The sequence below is a fragment of the Diadema setosum genome, chromosome 8, assembly GCF_964275005.1.
Source record: "Diadema setosum chromosome 8, eeDiaSeto1, whole genome shotgun sequence".
Classification (NCBI taxonomy): Eukaryota; Metazoa; Echinodermata; class Echinoidea; order Diadematoida; family Diadematidae; genus Diadema; species Diadema setosum.
Genome location: NC_092692.1, coordinates 23,637,232 through 23,644,920, shown reverse-complemented (window position 1 = coordinate 23,644,920; position 7,689 = coordinate 23,637,232). Strand labels below are relative to the sequence as shown.

Genomic DNA, 7,689 nt, shown 5'->3' with positions numbered 1-7,689 from the left:
CTTTAAACTTTTTGCGAGATACCAAGAAAACACTTATGATACAGTACAAAGCATACCATTTCAAGAGGAATTCATAGTTTATTTGATGAAAATCAGGTTTGGAATGACTGAAACATCCAAAAATAAAGTAAAACAAAGCGAACGTAATAAAGTGTGGGTCCCACACTTTATTAGAATCACTCTTTTTTTTATATCTCAGCCATTTCAAAACCAATTTTCATCAATAAACGTTGAATTCCTCATAGAATTACATGCTCTTTCATATTTCATAAGAGGTTTCTCATTATTTCACCAAAAATGTTAGAAACCTGAAATTAGGTCTCAACCAAAACTGTACGATGCCTTTAATGACGCAATGAAAATCATTGAAAATGACGCTTTGAAGTCATGGAACTTGAAAGCACAGCAAAGTGGGGTTAATTTTGATTCATTACTTACTTTTACTGTTATTTCATAGTGATGCCTCTCTCCGGAAAAGAATGCAATCATAATTGGGGGATCGTGTTTTTTTTTATGGGCCTAGAACTTTGGAATAGCCTACCAAAATCTCTTAGTCAAGCATATTCTATGGGTTGTTTTAAAAAGAATCTCAAGACCTACCTTTTCAATTGAAATTGATAATTGTTTACCTGTATGTATATGGATACGTATATATTGTTTGGTTATTGTTCTTATTATTTATTCTGTGATACTGTTGTAACGTGATACATTATGTACTCTGTTCTATAGCGCCATGAGTATCTTTTTAGGTAGAAATGTGCGTTTTTTAAGAGTCTCTCTATTATTATCATTTCTATAGAAAGCTCAAATTTATTAGACATTTGTAAATAAAAGTTGACGTAAGGGTGACGAAATCACATACTGCAGATAAACATAGAAAGTGACGAAGTCAAATTATACGTTTTGCTAACCTTATACATCACTTCTGTATAATAGTAATAGTCAGTAATATATCAAACTCTGTAAATACCACTTTGCTGTGCTTTCAAGTTCCACGCCTTTCAATTCGTCCATATCAAACACAGTTCGTCACCCTTTTATGTGAAATTGCCGCTTATTCGCTTAAACATGTTTTACAGCTGTGTGAAAGGTTTTAGCTCTGTAATCAAGAGAGCAAGTCACTTGAAGGTTATTCATCGCAAATTACATTGAGATCCTTTCAATTTTAAAGAAATGGTTGTATCAATGCAAATCATGAGGAAAGCATATCCCGGAATTAAGCGATTTCGCCACCCTTGCCGCCTTTTTTTCGCCACCACTGACGTTTAATTCCTTTTTGTTTTTAAGCAATCGATTCAATATTGCATCTCTCCGGAAAAGAATGGATGTGTTATGCAGCATTGATAAGCAGTCAATTCCAGAACAAAGATACAAAGCACACGTCTCAATTAATGAAAGTCTTGAAATGACGCAATGAATGACGCAATGAAAATCATGGAACTTGAAAGCACAGCAAAGTGGTATTAACAGAGTTTGATACATTACTTTCACTATTATTTCAAAGTGATGCCTCTCTCCGGAAAAGAATGCATGTGTTAGGCAGCATTGATGAGCAATCAATAAGAACAAAGATCAATAACTGTTTTGGGGATATTGGTGAATGCATCAATTTCTTCACCCTTGCCTACTTTTTTTCATCTCCCTTTATGCTTTAAGTATTTGAGACCTCAAATGCAAAACACGTGTCAGTTAATGAAAGTCTTGATATGACGTATTGAATGACGCTTTGAAAATCATTGAAAATGATGCATTGAAAATCATGGAACTTGAAAGCACAGTAAAGTGGTATTTACAGAGTTTGATGTATTACCTACTTTTACTGTTATTTCAAAGTGATGCCTCTCTCCGGAAAAGAATGCATGTGTTATGCCGCATTGATAAGCAGTCAATTCCACAAGATCAATAACTATTTTGGGGATATTGGTGACTGCACCCTTGCCTACTTTTTCCATCTCCCTTTATGCTTGTTAAGTATTTGAGACATCAAATGCAAAGCACACGTCTCAATTAATGAAAGTCTTGAAATGACGCATTGAATGACGCATTGAAAATCATGGAACTTGAAAGCACAGCAAAGTGGTATTGATAGAGTTTGATATATTACTTACTTTGACAGTTATTCCAAAGTGATACCTCTCTCCGGAAAAGAATGCATGTGTTAAAATGTCAATTTGACCAACATGCTATAAAGTGCTTTTCTAGCTTATGTGACTTGTTTAGAAATTGCCCTTTTAAAACTACCATTATAATTGAATTTAACTCCAAGGTACGTAAGTCATCTACAACCTCAAGTGGATCACCAGCATAAACGAATTCAGGAATTCTTCTAACCTTCCCACGGGAGAAAATAAAAATTTTAGTCTTGCTTGCATTTACAGTCAAGCGCCATGTCTGACAATAACTATCTACAGCATCAGGAGCTTTTTTGCAACTCCTCCGGAGTTTCTGCTAAAATTATTGTGTCATCTGCATAAAGTAAACAAGAAAGATTTAAAGCTTTTTTGACATTCTCAGAATCCAGGTGGTAAGAAATATCACTTTCCAAATATTTAAGTCCACCATATGAATTTCTAATGTATTCTTGAAAATCATTCAGATAAATGGCAAATAAAAGTGGGGAAAGGTTTTCACCCTGTCGTACACCAATGTTACAAGTAAAAAAACTCTGACATCTCCCCCCTAACCGCCACACATGATTTAGCACTTTCAGAAATATTCTTAATGACAGTAAACAGTTTACCCCTAAGCCCCATCTTCAACATTTTGTACCATAAAGATGGTCTATCAATTAGATCAAATGCTTTCTTGTAATCAATAAATGCACAGTATAAGCGTTATTTATTTTGCAGATAAACATCAATTATAGTCTTCGAAACAAAAATATTATCAATTGTAGAATAATTAGAACGAAAGCCAGCCTGTTCTTCACCTAACATATTAGCTGCTTCGAAAAACTCTGAGATTCGATGTTTCAAAATGGAAGTAAAAAGTTTTCCTAGACAACTGAGAAGAGTTATTCCTCTATAATTATCAGGATTTGTGTCTATACCCTTATTCTTGAAAATAGGAATGATAATCCCTATGCACCATTCAGTTGGAACAATACCACATTAAAGAACTTTACCAACACATGAAGCATCTCTACGGGACAATTCTTAAGGAATTCATTTCTTATGAAATCTTTTCCACAAACTTTTGAATTGTTAAGTTTCTTAATCATTAGTACCACTTCTTCCAAAGTGACTGGGGCATCCAAGGGACCAAACAATTTCTGAAGTACCGATACTATCTTCCAGAGCTGTGGGCTGGTCATCTTGGCTATTACCTAAACGACTAAAATGATTAACAAAATCCCCTAATGAAACATTTCCTGTTTTCTTTACTTTGCGTTCATTATTACTGTTGAGTAATTGCCAATATTCTTTCGGATTTGATGCCTGTAATGAACGGAGAGATTCATTCAAATCTCTATGAAATGTCCTTCTTTTATGTCTTAATAAATTCTTATAAAGCTTTCCTGTAGACTCATAATGATTCAATAGACAAGTAGCCCCTGACCTGCCCAGAAATTTAAGCTTCCTCTTTAATCGATTTTTAACATTCAAATACTCCTGACGGGCAGCTCTGCATTCTGCATCAAACCAAGGCTGATGGTTGTTTTTATCCTTATTGACAGTCTCATTTGTGTTTATATTATGTCGAGATTATCTCCACTTACAAATGCCAACATCTTGTGCAACACTGACGAACATATTGCATAATTGTGAGTAACAAAAATCAATACTATCTTGATTTGCATTCCCATCTAAACATTCCACATTTTCACACATTAGCTCAGCCGAGTCCTTGATTTTCTGTTTAAATATTGCAGCGCTGTCACTGTTCCACTGGAATAATGAATAACGTTGAATTTCATTAGGCTGTGAATCTGAAACTGCGTTATCTACTGCAGCGTTTTGAGAATTGTTAAAAACAGTGTGGACATTCACAGCAGATTTAGAATTTTGCGATTGCAAGGTCACACTGACAGGACAATGAACATCTGACAAACATTTATCAAATACATCAATACTGAAATGTGTAATGCTAGAAAATAACTGGCGAGATACAATAACATAATCAATAGTGTTACAACCACCATTTTTGTTGAAACATGTGTATTTTCCGACAGACTGATCTTCCCCTATTCTTCCATTAAAAATCCTGAGATCAAAACTTTGGCACACATCAATAACAGACTTTCCATTATTATTTACATGGACATCAGTATTATAACGAGTAGTTGGAATATCTAGGCCATCAGTAGTTACCTGCATATCAGAGGCATCATTACAAAAGCCTAATCCAGTCTGATCTGTCAACACATCCTCTACATCTAAAAAATCATCAAGCAAACCCGTCCTGGCATTGAAATCACCCAGCAAACAAAAGGGTGCATCATATCTACTTTTAATATCAATAATATCCTGCACCAGGTTGTCAAAAACTTAATCAGAATGGTGAATTGATCTGATCCCTCACATGGCAAGTACACTGCACCAACAATAAACTCAAAACCTAAAATTTTACTATTTCCCTTGACCCATAAAATTGATTCAGAAACTGTTGCATGAATTCTTTCAGAACAATTAAAAATATGATTCTTCATCAGAATACACATACCGTGAAACCCACCAAACTTTTGTTTATTGGAATATTTTGGCATACTATAACACTGAAAACCGCAAATATGAGATTGAGACAGATCTGGTGTGTCTGTTTTTGTCTCTAAAAGACAGATTACATCATATGCTTGCAAACGTAAGTCCAAAATTCCAATATCTAGTTTACTCTGCAAACCATTAACATTCAAACTTATAAATGAGATCTGGGTTAAGTCTGTAGATGAAAGAGGGCCGGGTAATTCCTAGGTCGAAATGTCGAGGAAGAGACCCGACTTTTTCAGCTTGTCCTCACTCCATCATAGCCGCTTGAAGAGGTCGTCCGGACCGTGAATGATGTGCTTCTTGTGCGGGTCGCTCTTCAGAGTGCAATGCACCTTCCCATCGATCGTCCATACTTTCTCTGTGTTCTCGTCTTGCTTCACAGCCTGAAGAAGCTTGGCACGCCCAGGGGACAGATGCTCCATGATCATTATGTCCTTGTGTTGTTCCGAGTCCTTTAACTTACGCTTACTACGGAGGAGCTGAGTGCGGAGGTCACGACGTACGGAACGCGCAACAATAGGTCTCATTTTATTGGGCTGAAGCCTCCCCACGCGGTGGCTGGTGCTGATATCTGCCTCAGACACGGCAACCCCTGAGCTGGCAGCAACATCGATGACTACAGCATTTGTAGACTCGCCATCATTTTCAGGCACCCCTCGCATGATAACATTGTCTCTCCTAGAATACTCTTCTACCTCGTCCAGTCTGTTGTCATGATTTTGAACTGTGGCCTGCACCTTCTGCACGGACACCTATGGGCCACTCACAAGTTGATGTGCGATGGACTGCACCATTGGCAACAATGCAGCAACCACAGCCTTCACTATGTCCCCCACAAGCTGACGGTTTCCACCCTCACGGTCAGGGACAAGCTGCATTGCCCCCTCTACCACCTCATTAATCTTGAAAGACACATCAGGATCTCCTTCATCCTCAAGTGTGGCAAACTTGTTAGAAATGGTTGCCATGGCAAGACGAGGTCACAGTTGACAAGTGATGAAAGTAATATGAGCAGCAAACACAAAATCCAGTAGGTGGGACAGTAAAAACAAAACACGTGGTGGAGAGATAACAACAGCTGTCAAAATATCTACTTTAAATGGCACTCCAGAGACGAAACTGAAGGTCAAGAAGCAAGTATTAGGATAAACTCTTGAGATAATTTAGAACAGCGAAGTCATCTTTTACTATATCGACCAATACACATCCAAACATGAGAGCTGAAATCCCCATGCACATGCACATGTACACCACACCAGTATTTGTGAAGAAAAATGCTTTCAGGGACATTTTAAGATCAATAACTGTTTTGGGGATATTGGTGACTGCATCAATTTCGTCACCCTTGCCTACTTTTTTCATCTTCCTTCATGCTTTAAGTATTTGAGACCTCAAATGCAAAACACACGTCTCAGTTAATGAAAGTCTTGATATGACGTATTGAATGACGCTTTGAAAATCATGGAACTTGAAAGCACAGTAAAGTGGTATTAACAGAGTTTGATGTATCACCTACTTTTACTGTTATTTCAAAGTGATGCCTCTCTCCGGAAAAGAATGCATGTGTTAAACCGCATTGATAAGCAGTCAATTCCACAACAAAGATCAATAACTATTTTTGGGATATTGGTGACTGCATCAATTTCGTCACCCTTGCCGACTTTTCTCATCTCCCTTTAAGCTTTAAGTATTTGAGACCTCAATTGCAAAGCACACGTCTCAATCAATGACGCATTGGATGACGCATTGAAAATCATGGAATTTGAAAGCACAGCAAAGTGGTATTAACAGAATTTGATATATCACTTACTTTTACAGTTATTCGAAAGTGATGCCTCTCTCCGGAAAAGAATGCATGTATTATGCAGCATTGGTAAGCAGTCAATCCCAGAACAAAGATCAATAACTGTTTAGGGGATATTCGTGACTGCATCAATTTCGTCACCCTTGCCGACTTCTTTTCATCTCCCTCTATGCTTTAAGCCTTTGAGATCTAGAATGCAAAGGATGGATGGAAAGTAATGGTCTGAAACTTAATGACAGTAAGTCAGAATTTATTCTGTTAAGATCCAAACAGGTGTTGTCTAAAGTGAATTCTGATACATGTAATGTTAGAATTGACAATAGTAATATCGAGCATTCGAACAAAGTTCGTAATCTTTGATGCAAATCTGACATTCAAATACCACATTTCATATATATCCCAATCTGTAAGATTTCATTTGCATAACCTGGGCTCAATTCGGAGATATTTAAGTAGATCAGCAGCAGAAAAACTGATGCATGCTCTCATTTCGTCTCGTCTAGATTTTTGCAATTCTCTGTTTTGCAGACAAGAAGAACTCAGTGAACTGCAACGTCTTCAGAATTGTGCCGCTAGATTACTTACTTTCACGAAGAAAACTGCGTTTCTACCCCAATACTTCGGTCCCTACACTGGCTCGCTGCAGAAAAGCGGATTAACTTCAAGATTCTTCTTCTTGTTTACCGTACATTGCACGAATTTGCCCCTGCCTATTTTCAAATTACTCTTCATCTTCACCAACCACCACGAAATATCCGTTCATCAAACTCGCTAAAATTAGAGGGACCTCGAATCAAGCATATTTGGGGGGATTGTGTTTTTTCACATATGGGCCTAGAACTTTGGAATAGCCTACCAAAATCTCTTAGACAAGCATGTTCTATGGATTGTTTTAAAAAGAATCTCAAGACCTACCTTTTTAATTGAAATTGATAATTGTTTACCTGTATGTATATGGGTACGTATATATTGTTTGGTTATTGTTCTTATCATTAATTCTGTGATTCTGTTGTAACGTGATACATTATGTACTCTGTTCTATAGCGCCATGAGTATTTTTTAGGCAGAAATGAGCGCTTTATAATAGTCTCTCTATTATCATTATTATAGAAAGCTCAAATTTATTAGACACTTGGTAAGTAAACGACGTAAGGGTGACGAAATCACATACTGAAGATA

The 7,689-nt window shown here is 37.0% G+C and overlaps 1 pseudogene; it reads right to left on the bottom strand.

Annotated features, from left to right (window-relative positions):
• Positions 1–4,960: 4,960 nt before the first annotated feature.
• On the bottom strand, positions 4,961–5,674 carry LOC140232160 (uncharacterized; annotated as a pseudogene).
• Between the last annotated feature and the right edge of the window lie 2,015 nt (positions 5,675–7,689).